At 37.2% G+C, this 22,484-nt stretch overlaps 1 protein-coding gene across 4 annotated transcripts in view; it reads right to left on the bottom strand.

Moving 5' to 3' along the window:
* The window catches only part of Zfhx4 (zinc finger homeobox 4), a 180,422-nt gene extending 158,270 nt beyond the window's left edge, over window positions 1-22,152 (bottom strand). For 3 of the 4 annotated variants that reach the window (XM_063257476.1, XM_063257478.1, XM_063257479.1), the window contains exon 1: window positions 21,799-22,152. The gene's annotated coding sequence lies outside the window, so the exon portion shown is untranslated. Of the gene's footprint in view, window positions 1-19,545; window positions 19,938-21,798 lie in introns of those variants that run through there. The other variant, XM_063257477.1, reaches the window with a different exon arrangement.
* Window positions 22,153-22,484: the final 332 nt, after the last annotated feature.

The following is a 22,484-nucleotide window of genomic DNA, read 5'->3' as shown; positions in this document are numbered from 1 at the left end:
GGGATGAGTATGGAAGGGAAGCCAACAAATAAAGGAACCTTAAAATTAGAAATATTACAGTTATAGGCAGCACAGACTAAACTCTTCTCTGGTTTTCATTTTGCCAGTAAATCAGCTTACTACAAATCTTCCCTGTGCAAAAGCTCTCAGCAGGTATCCGGCTGGCCTTGATTAAGCACCAATCACAATTCTCCCCCACACTTCAGTCACCTCAATGGGCAACGGAACAGAAATTAATATTTACTGCGACCAGTCCTATCATCCTAGGGGACAATCACATTCACTCAGTATGTTTTCCCTCCCTGCAATACGTAATGAACACCATTTCAAACACCATTTTGATGTTATCAATCCTGGTGAGTTGCCCATCTCTCAACCACAATCTCAATCAACATCTCCCCTGGCTTAACAAATCATACTCAAGCACACCTGATGAAAGTCCTTCATTTTTTTTAAAAAAGTTTAGTTGTTGTTATTGTTGTTGTGTGTTTCTTGTTTTGCTTTCACAAGTAGGTATTTTAAACTATTAGCTGCCTGTGTTGAAGACAAGATGTACGCAATAAAAGCCATATCAGTTGGGCATATGCCAGTAAAAATTCTCTCTCTCTCTCTCTCTCTCTCTGTCTCTCTCTCTCTAGTCTCTCTCTCTCTCTGACTCTGTCTCTTTGTCATGTGTATGTGTGTGTGTGTGTGTGTGTGTGTGTGTGTGTGTGTGTGTGTCTGCAAACTTTAGCTACTGTAATAGCAGGCTGATTACAGCTTAAGCTTCTCTGAGCCCCTGCAGATCTCTCAGTTTGCAGAATGATGGCACTGTACACAACAGTTGAGTGGTCCGAATCTTTAGTGTTTATTTTCAGCCTATGACATAGACACTGTCTCGCTTTTTATGAAATAGGTAAGCAACATTCTTTCAAATCTTAAAGTCAAAGTAACATAACTTCAAGGCTAGAATGCCTTAATTAAATAAAAAAGAATCAGCATACTCTTCGATCCTGACAATTGCGGAAACAAGAAATGTAGATTTTGCTATATTACAACACATATTATATTGGTTATGAGAGATGTACACTGTCTCAGACTGTATGCTCCTATACCCTGGCACAGTCTTTGTAGTGCTACAGAACTAAAACAGGCTATTGGGTTCATCAATATTACTAGGCAATTTAGGACTTCTTTTCAAAGAGTTCTAGAAGGAAAACAACATTGAAGGTCGCGGGCATACTAAGTATGAAGAATAGTTTATTAATTCTCTCTTTAACAGTAATCAAATCTAATCTAGTCAACTAAATCAAGGAGAAAGTGATCAGTTCAAAATACATCAAAAGATCTACACAGATTGAAAATTAAATCAAAATTCGTTTTGGTAACTGAGATGGTTAAAATGACATTCTAATTGCTCATGAATCAAACATCATAAAGCATGGTGTGTAATTTTAATCATTGATGAGCTACAGGTTAATTATCCTCATGGCACGTGTGCAGCTCTTAAAAGTCTCTGAGATAATCTGATAACCATAAGCATGAAAATCTAATAATTTGCTAATTAGCTCACAAACATTAATGTTTACCTTTGTATTTATCACTTCTCCACAATGTATACATACTGAAGGCAGCCAAAATGCATAAAATATAATCTTCTGCTGGACTGAAAGAAATGACGCAGGCAGAAAGAGACTAGAGACTAGAGTGAAAGCATGTTGGTAAGTTAGTGATGCTAGGTTAAAATATAAAGTTCTGAATCCAGCGTACTTTACCCCTCATGATAAGATAGTCAGCTAGGCTTGGCACATGTATCTGACTCACCTTAACTACAAGTAGTGAGAAAACTTCCCATGTTACAGGTGCTATCTTCATGACTGCTTCAGTTCCATTTTGTTCTACCACCACTACAGTTCTCAGGGCACAAAACACTTGCTTGGATTGTTTTCCACATGCTGAATGTACTTCTAATGACTTAATGTAAAGTACCTTTAATATTTTTGGCTAGTTAATGAATAGACGCTGCAAACTATCAACTCAACATACAATAGATTGTCTTTTTATTTCATTTTAAAAGAGCCAGAAGTAACTTTCAAAAAAGTAACATTTTTGCTATATGTAAATAATTGTAGAAACTATGTTAAAGAATCCATCCCAGGTCACAGCAATGGGTTGGGCCATGTTAGGATGTACTACTGCCATTTAATTTTATACAAAGTCACCTAGGAATTTCCTCTCAAGAGGATATATATTAATTAGGAACTAAGTCAAATACATAAGAACACTATACCACCAAAATTATATTTCATTCTAATACCAACACTAACAATAACAGAACTATTTGAACAGCTATAACTAGTAACTGTTTTCAGGAGCTAGTAACTCCTGAAACAAACCGCAGTAATGTTTATCATTATATTTGATAGGATCACCGTGTACAGTGAAAGTTATTTACATCAGTGTATACAGTGACACTAAATATGATGATAAGTAATCTCATTGTCATCAATATCAGTTGAGGTTTTCCTTTTGCTAACATTATCCATTTAAGAAATTTGTGCTAAAGTTTTGTAAGTCTCAGTATACAAACCATGTAGACAACCTTTTTTAACTTAAACCGTAGCACTCATTCCAAAATGACTGTGTAACAAGTTAACTCACTGTAAAAGTTGCTTCGCCATTTAAGCTGCTTTCTATTTAGTCTTCACCAGTTTCTAGTCTCACTGCCAGATATTCTGTTTTTTTTTTTTTTTAAATCACCAAAATTCTCAAGAAATTCTTAAGAAAAACCCTAAAATAATTTGAATGCTAAGTTCAGAATGATACGTACCTGCTAGTCTGCTTATAATAGTACACAGTTTTTGGCATTCTCAGGAATTCACAAGATCAGTGACTTTGATCATGTCAAATCCCTTTTATAAAAATAATGGACAATATGCAGAAAAGAACTTTGTTTGGTCCCTCTGCTTTGCTTTCCTCCGCAGTTACTGCTGCCTAAACTCTGCTCTGTTAAATGACCAAACCCACCTCCAAGGAGCCAGGGTAATGAAAAGGGGGTGCTTTCTGAACAATGGAAGGATTCCTTTGCATTCAGCCAGCAGCGTTCCCATTAGAACCTGAAATCAGAGGCCAGTTTTACCTCTGTTTTTTAATTGAGATTGTCCCCATCTTCCTCTATGGGCCAGTGAGACAGTGTCGGTGAAATGATTAAAAAGACACGATCTGATGGGGAGGACAGAATAATGGGAAAGGAATGCTAGGTAGCCACTCTGCTAAGAGCTGGGAAAGAGGAGCAAGGCACTCCTTAGCCTGTTGTTTTTATGCTCCTCTGCTCTCAAGCCATCTCACAACACCCTTTGAGTCTTTATTTGCTCCATTTTAAATGGGTTAAAAGTTGTCCACTTAGAATTTGGTAACAAGTTACAAATCAAAAAGGAAAAGAAAAGAAGAAGAAGAAAATAAATAAAAATCCTTGAATTATATCAAGTTTCCCAAAGGTCATCACTGTCTCTGCTGTGGCCTTTTCCCCATTCCAAATCCTCTATCAATATGTCATAGTGAGTTAGGCAAAGACAAAAGAGAGGCGCAGTGTGAAAACGGCACATATATCTAATCCTGACAAAGCAATGAATAGACCTTCACAAGTATAATTATACTTGTTTATTTGTTGCCACGTACAGAGAACTGATGAAAAAAATCCATCAAAGTGGTATTATGCAGACACCAAGAGCTTCTTTTCTTTGGTTCCTAAAGCCACATTGAGGCTTAAATTCCTTATTGTTAAATTCAGAAGAAAGAAAGGAAAAAAAAAGATTTTAGACTGGATTTTTTTTTTTTTTTTGCATTAGTTGCTGACAGATCTTTTGTGTCCCAGCCTGTATTAGTTCACACTGCTTCCTCATTTCTACCCAGTTTGGAATTCATAATTACAAACTACTGTACAGAGGCTTTTAAAAGGGTGTGGTGTGCTGTCCAAGAGAAGGTAGTGAAATTGTCCTTTTCTCACAGATTTTGATATATCCAACACAGGTAAAGCACCTCTCTGGAAGTACCAGTTACATCAGAATATATCTTTGATTTCAACCTTTTAAGGAGATTTTCTTTAAGCCAGTTTTCTCTGCAATTTGCTTGTTTTAGTAGATGTTTAGTATTTCATAAAATAACTTCTTTCCCATTACAGTTTTTAAAACATTAGCAAAGAAGGAAGGCAAATACAAGGATGTCAAAAGACTGAAAATATTAAGTAAAAAGGTTTCAAATCCAACTATTAAGAAGCCATTATGTTCCCATAGACACTAAATCAAATAACTTAACAAAAGCCAAAAGCACATTTTTAGAGGTGGGATGGGGAGCCAAGCAAGCTTTTTTTTTTTTTCTTGCAGGACAGAAATATATCAAAGTAAATGCAATCTGCATAGTTAATGTTTGTGAGCTTTACAATTTAAAACAGAAAAGCTGTAATTTTTCTTTGCTGGCAATCTGGAAACACTCTGGAGTTAATTACAGCTGATTCGGAGTGAACCGCACAAACAAAGACCAGTCTATGTCCAGACAATTATACTGCATTAACCAGCTTAGAGCTTCCTGCTGATGTTTCAGGGCTCTTCTGTTACACCCTTCTACCTTCCCAGCACGAGAGAAAATGCTTCTGCAAGAAGGAATTAATGAAGAGAACTGCAAAAGAATGTGTGACGACCTCTCCTGACATGGCAAAAACTTTCCACCCATGTCATGACAAAGGGGAGAAGGTAATTAAGTTTGAATAGAAGGATGTAACCACATATATTCAGCCTTAGAAACAAGCACATTTTTAAGAAGGGAAAGTTTACAAAGACAAATATGAGTGTGAGTCAACTAAGTTATTTTCCCCTTTTTCCTTCTCATTTTTCTCATTACAACCTAAATTAGCTATTCAACGCAGATTTGTTTCCTCCTCTATAAATAGAACCCTTGTGGTTGATACATATTCTTCTCCCTCCATGATTCTTTCTGGTTTTTTTTTTTTTCTTTTTTCTCTTCCCATCCTCATTTCTCCTTGTTCTTTCACACTGCTAAATCTACGTGGACTTCATATGACAATTACATAGCATTGAACAGACACATTTCAGAACCAAAGAGAAAAGGTATACTGTACCTCACCAAAGAGTCCAACAATACTTAATTTCATTAGTGGTGTGAAACAGGAATTTTGCTTGATTTTCTTTACAACTTTAATCAAACCCCAGCTACTTTCCTTAGAGAAGAATCAATAATCTGTCTTTAACCAAATTATACCATTATATGACCCGTGTTATATATTTGCTTCAGGAAAATTTCATAATCGGTGGTCAAGAAGGACCCAAATACTTCAGCTACCTATGTGAAAAACAAAAAAACTTTGGTTCTTTTAACAAGTTACAAACCTAGATAGGCTTCAATTTTTCTTTTTCATTCTAATTAAAAATGAGTAATTTGTATTGGTGTGAGACAAAGACATGAACTGTAATTATGTTCAGTGCTCCTTTCTGATTTTTCCCTTTGGTACTGTTTTGCTAGTATTCCAGCTGACACTGGGGTTTTGTAGTGATTGCTTCATTAAAGGGTAAGGATGTTCTAATCAGCTAAAGTATTACTAGAAAGCTGTTGTTTGCCAATACTGTGAGAATTTATTGACTTTTTTGTGTGTGTGTGCTTCCTCTAAAGAAGAAAAAGATACTTCCAAATGCTGGAGAGCAGCCGTACCTACATTTCAATCATCTTCTCCTTTTCTCCCCTATGTAAGTGGGATTAGAGTTAAATGACAACATACTCGTTTTGAATTTTCTTCTCTAGGAAATGTAAACCTACAAATCAACCAGGTATTATGTTAAATATATATTTCCCTGAAAATACTAAAAACTTGTAAAAATAACCTCACTTTTATAAATATTTCAATAATAAACAGAATTATTTTTTTTTCTCAGACCCCTTTTCTTAAATCCCTACCATACTTGAAAGTTCAAGTGTGTGACATTGCTGAATATAAAGTTTTTACATGGAACCGTTTAGTTTTCCTCAAAAAAAACCATGGACCACATCGATCATTTTTGGAAGTTATGAATCACAGTTGCCACGCATTTCAGGTTTGTATTGCTAGTCTTAAAAATTTAAAGGAGCATCTCTGGCATACACATAACTTGAGTGTTCAGTTGCTAATGTTTTAAATCACCATATAAGAATATTTACAAATTAATTTTAATTTATTAAGGTATATATAGCCATAAAATATTGGGCTTCAAAAAGAGATTTACTAAGTCAGTGAAGACGGTTACACACACATATTTATCTCGTATACAATATGATGACAATATATTCTAATCTCCATCTATGTTTTCCTTCTCTATTCATATATTTAATTGATTAGTTGATTACAGCACTACTGGTAATTGCATATTAAGAGAAAATGCTTGTATAATTATTTCACAATTCTATCAATATGATCTCATATTGACCAATGAAACAAAAGGTATAATACTGTACATACATTTTTTATAAAGAAAGAATCATTCATTGCAGCCTAAATCAGCCATAATTATCTTCATAAAATTAATCACAGGTCAGGTATTCCAGCAAGCATTCCTATTCCCTGAACAATGATTTCAGTGCTTTCACATACTTTCAAATAGTTTTAATGAACAAAGTTAGATGTATGATTCTTTAAATCACTATCAAGTATCACTTAGACTCCACCAAATATAATCTCTTTTTATATGCCATATAAATATTTTAAATTACTTTATATTGTAGACTGCATTGGGACTGACAGAATAGAGAACATAACTGGAATGCCAAGTTTTCTTCTGGATGAAATATTGGAAAATTTATGTCTGATCACTAAGTTTAGTTGGTTATCTTAGTTCTGTTATAAAGTCTTTTGCTTGAGTTTTTGTGATCTGTCTCTCTCCCTCTCCTCCCCTTTCTCTTTTTCTCTTTCTCTCTGTATTGGCATCTCTGTCTCTGTCTCTGTCTCTGTCTCTGTCTCTGTCTCTGACTCATTCTTTACCCCTCTGCCTGTAAGTTAATTTGACTGCTCCCCATCAGTGAAGTGAGCAATTTGGTAATTAACTTTTGTGTTTTAAATGTATGAACTTTAATTAGATTTCATTATAAACAAACAAACGTCAACCATAATTATAAGCTCCTTGGTTTATCCACATATTACCCCTTTTCAAACAAACTTGATGTCAGGCAAATTAAAATCAAGCAGCCTGCAATTTTGAGTTGAATTTTACATGATCTGCTGGTAACCTGATTACTTTAACTTCAATATCATTACAGGAAAAGTATTTCAGGAAAAATAATTACAAGAATTCCAACAGGAGACAAGCTTAATTGTATTGATTCAAAAGATGCATGTTCAGAGGAACCATGTTGAAGGAATAATGTTATCTCAAATCTACAGTTTCTATTAAAATGAAATTGTCCAGCATGAAAGAAGCAATTTAAGATTAGTGTCTGCAGAACTAGAGATACTAAACTAACTAATTATCTGGTTCCAATTATCTTATACTTTAAGTAGCAAAATATCAGTATGGAGTAACTACAAGGCATGAGGTTTGCAGGTTTATTTACTGACTGGTGTATCTATTAGGAACAAGAACAAGTGGAGCTGTCAGGACATAATGAAGGTAAATGATTAGTTAGCACCAAGCCTGAACTCTTCTTCAATGCAATAAGAGTTAATTAAAGTTTACCACCAAACATCAACCAAAGCAGGATGTTGATCAGGTTTCAGCATTAAGTGCAAACAGACAATAGTTGGCAGCAATTAGTGCAGCTATCAAATGACATGTAATGATAATTATACATTTAAAACAGCTAAAGAGCTGGGGGAAAAAAAACTAATCAGCCTCTTTGACGACAAATACTCAAAGGACAGGAAACAGGTATCAGATTATTTCACTTTAACACCGTAAATCAATAGAATTAAACAAGAAAAGGTTGCATGGGTACATTATCTGAAAGAGAACAATTCATTGGGCCCAAAACGAAATAAATCTGCTAGTACTGGTCTATCAAAGATAAGAACTTCTATAAGTAAAGAAAATAAGTTACTTTTCAATTAAAGTTTCCAAATGAACTCTGTGTAAAGGAAGTTTAGCTTTTGGGTTTTTCGTAAATTCAAGAAGCAAGAATTTCATGATAATTGTTATTTACGTTAAGTACTCATTTTCACTGTGTATTTGAATACTACCTTTGCATATTTAAATATTATCTTCCTAAAGTATTTAGATGGGTGTAGACTGAAGTACTTTTAATGCAACTAAATTTAAAACAGGAGCCATATTTAACATGTTACATGGCTCTTCCGTTGATATTTATAAGTTTATCATTTCAATCCTGCTGAAACAAATGGTTCTGCATGTAGCACAGTCCTCAAAATAATTTTCATGAATCATTTCTTTCCTCCCTTTAGTTTCTCTACAAAAGTCTAACGGTGCTGGCAAATCTACAGCACAAGTGCTACAGTGGGCTTTTTGTATCCTTGAAAGTCATCACTGGTCTAGAGTATGTCTCCAGAAACGCACCCATCCTCATGACCTCTACTTCTCCATTTTCTCAGTCGATTCTGTTATGCTAAGAATTTGTACAGTATTGGCTAATCCCAGTATTTTTTTCTGGAGCTAAATCTAAGTCATGGTTGACTCCCAGCACACAAAAAAGTCTCTCTTCGAAATCCTTTTGCTTCTTCACCACTCATACACTCATTGGTCCTGACATTTTCACTTCAGCCATGACAAATGGCTGATAACTCTGACGTGACTGCATGGAAGGGATGGCTTTCTCTAAGATATATCATTAACTCTCATCACCATCTCCCAATATGACTGATCTGAGTTCATATAGTGTGTTGTAAAAATATGAGGTCCTTCTTGTAAATATGTGCACTGTAAGTAATAACAAAACTCTATGAAAGAGCAAAGTGATGCTAGCATGGATGTAGGGGGAGAGGGGATGCTAGTATTAACTGAATGTTGCTCTGGGGATTTAAGTAACTCCACCCAACCTCTGCCCCAGTGTAAACCAGCCGGCTGACTGTCTCTTAAAGGCTTTTCCTCCTTGTTCCCCTCAGCAGGGACTGCTGCAGCAAAGCATAATTTGTGAAGTGACACAAATGAAGCTACTAAGATAAACATGATTAATCAATTGGCAAGCCAGCCCATTTCTTTGTTTCTACCCATGTAGTTCCTATTTTATTAATTCTTAATTCTTTCCCATTATTAAATTTCTCTCAATTCACTTTAGTGGGGGGAGGGTTTGTCAAAACCTGTTTTACTCTAAGATTACTGTATTTTTCAATTAGAAAGAAACAACGCTTTTCCAAACATTATTAAATGTGAAACTCTTTAAGCTCTTTGAGAACAGAAGCTTTTCCATTTAGTATAAAGGCCAAAATCTTTAGGATAAATCAGAACCTAAGTTCCGGTTGCATACATCTTGTACATATACACTATAGAATTTACAGAGGAGATACTTGTTATAGCCTCTTCTCGCCATTCATCTGAGGAAATAGCCAATCAGAATAAACTCTGGCATAACAGACCTGAGAAAGGAGGTCAGGCTTTGAGGTAAAGTGCTATTCACTCTTGGACCATGCAAGGAGCTCTTTATTCCTGTTCTTATTGGTATCAGTCCCCCTTTCTAGAGCAAGAACAAAGCCAAGTGCTCATGTGCGGTTTATGAATAAATCAAAGGTGAGCCACTTTGAGTGCTGCCCATGATTACCCTGTTGACAGTGAGCACTTAAACAGGCTTCTATGACTAGCAACTTCTGTGAACTACAATGATTCCTAATCTATACCCTGGTGCATTTCAAGAACCGGATCAGCCAGCCTCATTTTTTTCCTGCAAGTTTGCAATTCTCAGGCAATTTCTGTCCTATCAGTAACAGCTTAGCATAGTAATTTTAGGGCAGTTAGTCAATACAGAAATAGAAATATTTCTTTGCACCAATAAAAAACCCGATAATAAATTATTCTCATGTTAATATTAAGAATCTTTAGATAAAAAAGATACTAAGCCAACTAAGGTGCAAAAATTTTGAGTAATTTGCTGTCATAAACACAGGCATTCACACACATGAACATACACAAGCACACATACACAACAGCTGTGCTCTGTAATTATATGTTTTTTTTCCAGAAATTTCAGTGACCCTCAGTTTCCTTATCTTTTAAATAAGTAGTTTGTGCCATATTCTTTATGACTGCAACAATCTACCGCTCTAATATAAAATCCATTTAGACTGCACTAGAGAATAGTTTTCTCTTTGGAATTTTCCAAGAGAGGCCCAGCTGTTTTTAAGGTTGAATGTTTATTTTCAGGATCTAGATTTCAAGAGAAGAGGCAGAACCTAGTGTTATATCAAACTGAAGTTTTCTATAAATGTTTTTCACTACAACTCATTTACTCAACAAATACTTGTTGAGCATCAAGGCTTTTCCCTCTGACATGTCCCTCACTGGTTTTTAATAGTTGGATTAGTTCTCTAGGCTGATACAAATTTTGGTCAACAGGGTATCATGTAATAGTCCTCGGATGCTGTCCGCATGGAGGTTGCAACTTATTTGTAGAAATTCTTAGGAATCATGAAAAATGCTAAGATATTAACTGTTTTCTTTTAGTGAATGGTATTATTACCTTGATTTGTATTCAATAAATGCTTTGACTAAACAAAATTTGTAAATAAACCGTCAAAGGCCACGGTCTCTTATAATGGCCACAATATAGACATTACTCGCTTCTAGGAAATGAGTTAACAAGTATTAAGAAGCAAACATAGATTTATATTAAACAAAAATCAAACACAAAATCACAAAATTACAATTCAAATACACTTGCACTTACAATAAAATTTAAATAATTTTATGTATAAATATGTAGCTTGCATGTATCATAATGAGAAATTATTAATAACAGGAAGATTTTTAAAAATACAAGATTTAATTTTCTAGATGATATAAAAATTGTATTTATATATTTATTAATACTTAGTGAGTCTTTCAATTTAGATAGTCCTCTCTGGATTACTGCATTACTGTAAAGAGATATCAAACTATGATCTCAAGAAGTTAAGCAAGGTGAAGACTCACAGTTTGGCTATTAAAAAGTCCCCCAAGAAAATCTAAGAGTTCTATAGATACTATTGGGTTTTTAATAGTTGGATTAGTTCTCTAGGCTGATACAGATTTTGGTCAGCAGGGTACCATGTAACAGTATCTGTTCCTTTCACAGTAATATCAAAGTATGTTAATGCCCAATACATAGAAAGGTAGTTCTATAATGTTTAATCTAGTTTCAGAAAATCCTCTAATTCAAAGGCTTTCAAGCAGACTGGGCCCACTGCTTCACTGAAATAATCTTTGTAGTCTGTTCTATTATTGTGTTTAATGCATAGTCTGGCATCTTGAGTTCATTTGGATAGATCAAGGTTTGAATTATTTAAAAACTATTTCTGTCCGAATTTGCTTCTTAGAAAAATAAAGACCCATAAATGCATTAAATATCGAAAAGCCCTCAGAACCAAACCAACTTGTGATAATGGAATGCCAGATAGTAGTGATGTGGACGACAAACCTCCTACAACCTGGATGCCAAGTACCATCAATGAATGAGTAACCAACGTGAGAAGTCATTTACTTCTTTATCTACATTTTAGACATGCCCATTGCTCATTTCTATCTCCTCTTGTGCAGAAAGTCAACTTTGCTCAAAATATTCTATGTAGATTTGCTTTAATGGTCTTTAGCTAAGCATTACATTTAAACCAGTTACTATTGGGAAAAAAGAGGAAACATAGGAACAAGCATCATATCCTGTCACATTTATTTATTTTAACATGTAGAACACTTTATGTAACCTCTAAAGTAACCTTGGGGTACAGATGAGGAAACTGATGCTCAGAAAGATTAAATAACTTGTATAAAGTCATCCATAGGAGGAATTTAACCCAGGTGTCGTAACGATTTGACATGATTCCTATTGATTATTCATTAGCCAAAACACAAATTACATTTTCAAGTATCTAACATTTAAATTTCAATAACAAACAAATCTTAATACGAATAGGAAATTTTAAAAAGAATCCATAAAATGTCTGGCTTTAACTATCATTCTTTTTTACACACTGAACTGCCTCTGAAGCATCTCAGCTCTGTCTTCAGTTACTTTCCCAACACGGAACAGAAACTTTGCTCTTATTCACACCATGTTCATCATTATTAAAAATACATTTTAAGTCACTGAGCACATCAGTATTTTTATGAATCATAGGCTTTTCTTGGCCTTCAAAGCACCTCGTCCAACCTCTAGTTAATGTAAAAATATGTTTAATAGTCACAGTGATAAGACGCTGTCCAGATTCTACTTGTTTTCTTTCAGTAATAGAACTCACTGTCAGAGGAGATCACATCGCTGAAGTAGCACTGGACAGACACTGTCCTTTTCCCCTCTTCACCATTCCTCAGCCATCAAAGTCACTCATGCAAAGAAACTATGGGTTTCATATTCACCTACCTTGTTTGGTAAGTTAATGATAATTTCTCTGGTACTCAGTATTCCACACTTTAAAATTAGCTGCCCAAACTCATTGTAATGACTTTAAGGCAGTCTCCAAGCTGTAACCTTTTGATAGTTTCTAATAATGCTTTCTCATCTTTCTGTTGAGACTACTGAATATTTTTTAGAAAATAAAAGAAATTTAGTCTGTGGAGGGCAAATTTACAGGCTACCAAAATGAAAGAACTAAAGAAGAAAGAGAGATTAACTTGGAAAGAAGGTGTGTGTATATGTGTGTGTGTGTGTGTGTGTACAGCAATGTTAAAGAGGACAAAACAATTATATCTAACAAACAAACACAGAATAACTATTCTCATTCTCCATTAGTCAATTAAAGATGTCTTAAATGTTAACCACACTAGTCCTCAAAGTATTTTTTAAAGTACTATAAACACAATTCTGGAGAATCTGCAATAGTAAAGTACTGCAGGTTTAATAAAGATGTCCTGCAAGATATAAATCTAACAATGACTGGAATTCATCAATTTATTCTTTCAAACAGGCAAATTTTAAGATTCTCCAAAAACTTTCCTCTTATAAAGTTTTGTTTTGATTTTAACATTGTAGCCAGATGGTATACATCAGCTCAGTTTTCTATATTTTAATACTATTACAGGTACAGATTTCCTTTCTTTACAGTGAAGGAAAATAATTTTATGGACAGCTGTAAAATGTGCATTTTAACCCAAAAGTTAATTTTCCCTAGTTAAAAAATTATTTAGATCTTAGTAAATTTTTTTAGATTGTTTTCTGGTTTTATAGTTTTAAAATTGGTCCTACGTACTTCCTTTTTGGTGGTATGTGCTGTAATATGGACCACTCAGTAATTATCATCTAAGCACAGTCAGGTATTCCCAAGATCAACAAACATTAGAAATGATCTATCATCTAAAAATATGATGCTTGCCATAGATACCAACCTGGATGCTGAAAACACCTATGGGCCTTGCATAGACTGTGAGAGCATTATAAGATACTAGTCAATTTGCTCAAAGTTTCTTTTTTGAATCTGAAGAACATTAAAAGTGGCTAATTATATTAGAGTTTGACATACCAAATATGACTTTAGCATAGTCTTAAATTGAGCATACATTAAAAAATGCCTTCAAATGACAAATATTTTTCTTTCACTCACAAAACTTTAAAAGAACAGTGAAGTAGAAAGTAGCCACTCCTGAGCTGAGGATTGCATGTCAAATGTGAAATCAAACCCAACTTTTAAGACAACTGGTGAACCTCTGAAATGAGGGAATTAACAGAACATCAACTCCAGCAAGATCACAAGGGGAACAATCCTTATGCAAGAAAATAATGTTCTTGAGCCTCATTAAAAGCCCATTTTGTCCTTAGCCATCAAAGACTGTGAGTGCACCGAGATCTTGGTTATATCATCAGGGATAACTAAAACAAGTGCCAAGAGAAACTGTGCACTTTTAGTTCTCACATGTGTCCATATGTTCCCATATAAACATATATTCTGCTTTCTGTCTGATTCCTAAAATCTTGATATCAGAATACCCTGGGCTTTTGCCCATTTCCTAAGAATGCAGACATCACATAAGCTACTATTAACCCATGTGTGATCCACTTCCATGGTGGCTGGAAAACTGCCAGTTACAACACATGGTGCCTGGTTAACAATGTCTTAAAATATAAATGAATTTATTTTTTAAATTAACACATTTTTCTTATGGAAATACCTTAACAAGCCCTTATGCATGTAAAAGAATAGCCTCCATGTGGATTTTTTTTTGTTCTTTTAATACTTTTCTCAAGTATATCATAAAGTTAACCATAAAAGTTTTTGAAACAATCCAGAATTTCTTGACAAATTTTAAAAAGGATTCTAGTAAGAATTTTGGTGACTATATAACAAAGATCAAAGAGTTTTCCTTTACAATATGCTGTACTCAAGAGGTAACCCTTATACTTTAAATTACATGAAAATACTTCTGATTTCCCAAGTTTCCACATAACCATCTTAATAGTACCTCGGCAACTAAACCACAGAAGTGATGAGGCAAGTGCAAATTCTACAAGCCAGCAACAAACCAGGTAGGTTAATATCTGCTGAAATCTTCCAGGGTATCATGTGATGACCTCAAGCCAGAAAAAGCGTGTTTAAAATATATACATACAAATAATTATCTATATTGCAATTGATTTACACTATACAAAAGAACCAATTCCTGCCTTTGCAAGAGCCTTAACACTTAATGGAATTTTAACTGACCTAATTATAGTGAAAGAAACATCCTGAAGAGTCCTGGTCACATTATCAACTGGCAACCAGTTACAACCCTAGCAAGTGACAAAACAGTATCCAGGTATATTTTGAAAGTATTAAAAACAAAATATACAGTATAGCTACAAAACAACATGAAGGATTAACTCAGAATTTTATGCACTAAATTCTAAGAAAATAATTCTGTATTCTACTGTCCCCTCCCAGCCACAGAAGCTGATAGGCCACTTAAAACACTTAACATTGCCAATAGTCAGAATACATAAGTCATTTCCAAGTGAAGCCCTCTGCCAATTGGGACAGTTATTTATAGTTGATGGAGAGAGAAAAAAGCATAGTATATATTCAACTTTAAATGAACTAAGTATTCATGCCATACTCCTGGCCTATTCTAAAATAACTGTTTTTGCCAGCAAAGTGCTGGGAATTCTTGATACCCAATAGTCAATATTTGGCTAGCCTGGCATGTTTCTGAACACTCTTTCACATACAAAACTCTGTTGATCATCCTCTAGTACACTATTGTTATACATATTACTTCCCAGTGATGATGAAACCTTAGGGCATCTTATGAAGTTGCTGAAATCTGAGCCTCTGCTTGTTTTTTTCAAGTCCTGGACAAACATAACTTTACAGAGAGTAGAGCATAGGCATAAAGAAACAGAGGTCTGCATTTTCATCTTCCTTTCATCTTAGCCATTCAGTCAGCCATTCAGGACCCTATTCAACAGAGCTTTTCATTATGCAAAAAAATGCTAATCCTTTTCCGATGCTTTCACACTTGTATAAACCCCCATTCCTTCAACTGAAAAGCAATTATATCAGTTTACCTTTCTGTCAAAAACAGGATTAATATTCCAATAAGAGAATCTCCTTTTTTTTGCCCATCTTACTTTAGGAAACTAGAGATTATCAGTAGAGGCATTCTTAGAACAAGAATACATTTCTTTAAATATAATTATGTAACCCAATTGGTGGAAAATGAAGAAGAAGAAGAAGAAGAAGAAGAAGAAGAAGAAGAAGAAGAAGAAGAAGAAGAAAAAGAAGAAGAGGAGGAGGAAGAAGAGAAGAAGAAGAAGAAGAAGAAGAAGAAGAAGAAGAAGAAGAAGAAGAAGAAGAGACCTTCAATTACTGCAGAAACGTTTTTCTGTGACAGAACTGACCTTCTCTGTACAGATGCCCAAAGAGAATGAGACTCACTCTGGTCTATTAATCAGAAACAAATTATGAAAGAATGTAGCTGGACTGGTTGACACAATCCTGTCTTGGGAGACTCAGTAACAGCCTAGTAACAATGTCCTCTTCATGGGTAATGAACAGCCATGACAAATGGGGCAGAGAAACTATTTATTTGCATATGCAAATTCCCACACAAGGGAAACATGTACAAACAAGTGTCACTGTAAGGTGGATTAGGCAAACAACACTTTCTTTTTAGGACATTCTGCAGCCCAGTACATTAGTCAGCACAATTAAACCAGTCTCCATGGAGACTAATGAAATTTCACCATGGTATGAGTTAAATTAGATAGCTAGTTATGTGTTTCCACAATCCAACTTGAAATCCATTATTGTTTCAGAACAGTACAGCAATTGTGCCTAGCTGATCTTTGCCAGCTCAACAAGCTCCTAAGTTGACAATTTGCATATGTTAATATAATTAAGCACTAATTACATGAAACTTGTACATATTCACATGCACTTTTCCTGGGTGCTTCTCAGTTTGAACTCTGGCCAACTCTTTAACCCTTAAATTGGTCTTAGAGGTTTAAAAAAAAAACAAAACAGAAAAACCTCTGCCTGTGGGTACAGCCTCTAGGCAGACACTGAAAGTCTCCTGGCTTATAAACACAAAGCTTAACCTGGCTTCTCATATTTCTAGCAACAACGACAGAAAATATTTTGTGAGTGTTCTAGAGACCAGGGATAAGGTAAATGAAGAGGGGGAATGGATTAGTCTTTAAAGGCTCATAACAAGTATCTTTTCAAAGGAAAGCAATGGCATTCATTTCAAGAAAATGTTAAGAAAGAATTTGTTCTCATTGACACTGTCAAACCTTGGGAGATGAAAATGGTTTGACAACAGCAAAAATAGCAAGCAGAAAAGGGGAAAGGAGTCAGTAGCACTTAATGAGCTTTACATAAATATATGCAGAAGCAATTAAGCAATGTTAATTACTATGACAACAGTTAATTGAATATAATTAGATATTTTAAGCCATTGAATAAAGCATAGTTAAGATTAATTTTATTGAGATTAACTGTAAATAAGGATAGATTAACTCTGTGTTTTGACAGGCATAAAAAGTAGTTTTGCAAATTAAGCAGGAGTATGGCCACTAGTCCAAAAATCATATATTATTTTAATGTCACACCTCAGAATCATCTCCTCAATAAACATGACTTTTCAAACCCAAATAGACAGGAATCTTGAAGAAAAACAAACAGCTTGCAGAGATTAAAGAGCCTTTTGTCCTTTTTCATGTGCATTTCTTTTAACAGACTAAATTAAGCGAGTCTGGTGTACGTTTTTTAGGAAGGAACATTTCACACTGAATGGAAAAAATGTTCTATCACATATGAAATTCGTGCAGCTGTGCGGAACTTGGTCCAGATGGTTTAAGACTATAAAACACGACCAAATGATGGACAGTAGGCCTTCCCAAGATTATATGATAAAGTCACAATCTTTTATTTTGATCCTCCCCCATTTCTGCTTTGTATCATTTCCAAGCAACTCACAGAATGTCTTTTATAACTGTGTTTCTCCAAGAGGGTAAAAAGAAATGTCCCTACTAAGTGCTACAAATAAAATACTAAAATGAACTGAAGAAGGCCTCATTTAACAGATAGCAGCTAAGTCATTCAGCCACAAAATGCCATATACTTAGACAACAGTATATGCAAATAACACCACTTGAGTATTACTCTCACAAACAATGGTTTCTAGAATTACTTCTCAGAAAAATGTTGCTAAGTGAGACTCTGTCCCCTGCAATGATTTCACACCAAACTAATTCATGCACATTCTTTAAGAAAATTAACACAGTTCTCAAGAATGCTGAACAAATCACTAATAAGAAAGGAGCTTCAATTGATTTTGAAATAAATCAATAGATGATTAACATAATATTTTTAAAGCAGCAGAATGTATATATATTACATAAACATATATATTATATTTCCAATATCTTTTAGCTCTTAATCAAACAAGGGCTTTACACTATTGAATCTGGTTCTATACTACCTCACAACTTCTTTAGGATTCCTTTGGTCTTTACAACGAAAATCCTAAAATGGTCTGTGAAACAAGAATACGACAAGCCATTCTGCAGTGAAAGATTTTAAATCATCCAGCCTCTTCTAATAGACTTGAGACTTATTGAGGTAGAAACCATAAAAAATGAAGAAGGGAAATTTAATCCCTGAAATATTGATTTGCACATTAATATCATATAGGCAGAGGGCAATTTGGCTTCGTGGAAATGACACATTGTCGACCCTTGGTGAAGTCAGAGCCAATCTAACTGCTGAACATGTCTGAATCTCAAGAGTTATTAAGGGCTTCCCTTCTTGCCTTTATGACTTTTCTTCAGCCTACCAATGCAATCTTAAATGTATTATCTTTAAGAAATAATTGTAAAACCTCAGGGGTTTTCCAGTTAATGGAAGGGAGGCCAAACCACATCAGATTCTGAAATGCAACATTAAACCCTTGCAATCAACAAAACCACCTCAATTCTCATCCATCCAATGCAGGATCTAATATTGTTATTAGAGATAATCAAATTTCATTGTGTAAATTTAGGCTCATGGTCAGAATGGAAGCAGTAAATTCTGCAATATTAAACAGCAATTTTCTTTGCCTCCTTTATGTTTTCCTTTTTCTGGTGCAGCATCTTTGAAAATAATCCAACTAGCTCAAAATTAATGAACAGATTTGGCCTCATCTGTTAAAAACTGCAAAAGATTACAATAGAGCTGAACTCGGTTTATTCATTTTTAAACTTTAAGTGGCAACTTTCACTTCACAGATCCAGAGTCCACTAACCCCACAGCTGGTGCTATTGCTTTGACTTACACAGCTGGTTTACCTGACCTTTCTTTGTTCCTTGGGTACATTTCACTTTCTAGATTTATGGTATTTGCCCCATATTTCATTGACCCTATCTTCATTGCTATAAAAAATGAAAACACTTGAATATGAGTTTACTTTTTTAAATACAAAAGCAGCTAGTCATTGAATAAACACAAAGTGATATTCTTCAACAGCTTATGTCATAAATACTAACACCATTTAAAAATAACTGTATAAAACTTATGATCCCCACACTGATACCAGGTGCAAGAGGTTAAAACAGCTGGCTAGCCATCTTTTATTTTTGTGTGCCTTCCTGCTGATTGAAACCGAAAACCTTGAAAACTATCAAATATTCCCTTAAGGATTTTTTTAAGGGTGAGGAAGAAAAAAGAAAATCTTCATTCTCTGTAATATGCTCCTCAGTGAAGAAAAACTCTAACACAGTCACAGAGGTAGTGAAATAATCCAAAATATCTTCTTTCTGTTTTATTTAAGCCCTATGCTTTCCAACAATCTCTATAAACAATTATTTTTAGTCTTCAATTAGAAAAGAGAGAGAAAGAAAGAAGGAAAAAGAAAGAAAGAAAGTCTAAGCTTGCTCTGTCAGTTTTGCCAGTAAATATAAAGTAAAACAAGTGTTGATGGCACCGAGAGTGTTACATACCCGGGCTGTGTTTTTGCATTGCTCTCAATGGAAGCGATCGATGCCCGTGTCACTGTCGCGTCCCAATCGCAGCCAAGTCTCAGCCTTAATCTAAGCAACACCCGAAAAGGCAGCGGCAGCCGCAGCCTCTCCCTCACTCTTCCATCCATCCACCCAACTAAAAATATAATTCTACATATGAGCTTTAACCACTCCACGTTTATAGGGATCAAGCCACTGAAAATCCAGGAGAACACAATAAAAAAAAAAAAAAGCCCTCCTGTCTCTTGTCTCTCTCCTCTCCCCCCTCTCTTCTTCTCTCCTCTCTCTGTCTCTCCTTTTGCCATCTACATGATCCTTGATTAAACACGGAACAGAGTTAATAAAAGGGGGGGGGGCTCAAGGAGAGGAAATGCAACTGTCAGAAATCAGGATGACCAGATTTCCTGGTGAACCTGCTTCTGTCTGAGTCAGTGTCAATCCACCATCTTCAGCCAGTGAACTTGTCTTTAGGTTTTTGTTTGGTTGGGGGGGGGGTGTTGTTGTGTGTATGCTTTTTTTGGAAGGGGGAGGGGTAAGAAAAGGTGGGGGCCAGAGGTGGGGGGGTAGGGAAAACGTGTGTGTCTGTGAGTGTGTGCTGAGTGTGTGTTCGTGTGTGTACGGGTCGGGGGGGGGGGATTCAGCGTTTGTGATCTGAACCTTTGGTACCTACAAGGAGGGTGTATCACCGAAACGGTAGCTAAAACCTCACCAGAACCGTGCGGAAGTGAGCAGTCGCGGCCAAAGGCATCTGCCCGAGCCTCTTCTCTCGGCCGGACCCGGCCCGAGCGGCCAACAGGAGCCCCCCGCCCGGATTGCAGGTAACAAAAGAAATACCAACCAGTGCACCGTCTTCTGGGGAAGGGGATAGGATGGGGAAGCTTCTATAACTTGGTCATCGGCAGAGAAACTTTATACAATTCCATAAGAAATTTTTATTTTTTTTTCCGATTGAAAAGAGCAAAAAGAACGGGGTGGGGGGGTAAGAAGTAGAAAAAGGCGAGACCCGGCGCATTCCAGCCCCGTCCCCTCAGCTGCTGCGGCCGCAAGGCGCGTTTGATGCCGGCAGAAGCGAAAGAGGTGAAGTTCATTTGCAGACATGGAAGCCTTTTGGGGGGGCCGGAGAATGATTCAGTTCTTAAGCCGGCCACAGCCCCTGCACAGACGCGCGCGCGCACACACACACTCACACACACTCACACACATACACACTCCTCTTGCCCTTTGCCAAAAAGAAAGGAAAAGGTCCTTGATCGCCAGCCGCGGGCTCAGTCCTCTGTCTAACGCACGCCCGCCGGCGAACGCGCCCCTAGCGAGCTGGGCGCCTCCCGGTCCCGGCCCGGCCGGGCGATCCCGCCTCCTAACGGACCTGCCTTCCGCTCGCCCGGGCCCGCGCAGCCAGCCGAGAGCTGCCGTCCGCGGCGCCCGCAGCCCTCGCTCCGCGGGCCGCATCTTCCTGGTCCCCGGCTCGGCGCGCGCCCGGCCTCCCGGAGCCTCTGCCGGGGCGCACGGACTCCCGGGCCTCCGCCAGCCCCGAGCGCCCTGCGCCCTCCGGGAACTTGAGAAGGGAGAAGGGGTGGGGGGAAAGCAAGAAAGCAAAAGAGGCTGCCCAAGGTGCGGGGGAGGGTAAATCGGGGAGACAGGGGGAGAGAGGCTCCAAGCCCCACCGACCATCGTCCAAACTTTTGGAGGATGGGTTCGGAGGAAGAGTCATCCTGATCGGGTGCGGGGACCTCAGGCGAGCGGAGACCCAGGCAGAGCCTGCGTCGGTGCAGAGCTGACAGCTTCCCCGGCCACGGGAGAGCCCCAGGCTCCCGGGGAAGCCAGACCCAAAAAGACAGGAAAAAAGGAGAGAAAACTGCTCGGGTTAACGTGGACGATCCGCCACTTAATCCAAAAGTTAAATCCCGAAAAACGTAGCCCCCTCCCAAAGAAAGTGCAAAATGAGGTCCCTCGGTGCCCTCACCCTCCCTCAGCAGAGTAAATCCTCGAGCCAAAAAAGGGGGAAAGAGATAGAAAAGGGGGGCAGAACGGAAGAGATGGTCGGGATGAGGGGATGTGTACGAGAGCGAGCCAGAGCGAGCGAGCTAGGGGCAGAGAGGGAGAGAGGCGGAGAGAGAGGGAGAGTGAGGGAGCGAAATATCAAAGATTGTGCAAGATCAGGCTGGAAAGATAATCGATACTCGACCTAAATTTAACACAAACTACTCAATAAAAGTTAAAGAAAAAACTTACTTTCCATTTCCCCTGCAGTTCCTACTCGATCTTCGCCTTTTTTGTTTTGCTTTTATTTTACTTACAGCTGATCACATCCAAGTAAAACGAGAGGGTTCATTAAAAAATAAAAAAAATAAAAAAATAATCCTCGAACTTTATTGGGTGAAAATAAAAACGCTGGAGCAGAAAGTGGGGGGCATGGAGCGGTCCTCGGGGGTCCAGGAGGAGTTAAAGCATGTGCCGACCGCGGTCTCGCTGTTTGGTTGTGAAGGGGTTGGGAAAAGGAGGAAAGGAAATGAAAATCCGATATGTCTTTATTCTGCTAATTATTATCGTTTTAGCCCTGTTTAAAAAAATGGCTGATTAAGTTGAGTGCGCATGTCTTTGTGTGTCTATTCCCGATATGCACTCTGGGAATGAGAGAGGAGAGCGAGGGAGAGGGAGAGGGAGGGGGGAGAGGTGTAATTAGTGAGGTGATCAACATTCCCCAGACTGCAAATGACGCGCAGCCGGGACTCGGAGCAGCTCCGGAGCCTCGCGACTTCCAAGGCTGCGGGCGAGCGCTGTGGCTGAAGCCCGGGACGAGGCGATGGCGGAGAGGACAGGGGATGGGGACCTCCGGGGCTCGCACCCCACGCTCCCCTCCGCTCAACTCCCAAACTTCATTAAACACACACACACACACACACACACACACACACACA

Source organism: Cavia porcellus, unplaced genomic scaffold, assembly GCF_034190915.1.
Source record: "Cavia porcellus strain 051 isolate PalLab524CR breed Dunkin Hartley unplaced genomic scaffold, mCavPor4.1 scaffold_10, whole genome shotgun sequence".
NCBI lineage: Eukaryota > Metazoa > Chordata > Mammalia > Rodentia > Caviidae > Cavia > Cavia porcellus.
The sequence above is the reverse complement of the archived record's forward strand: the minus strand, read 5'-3'. Positions and strand labels throughout refer to the sequence as shown.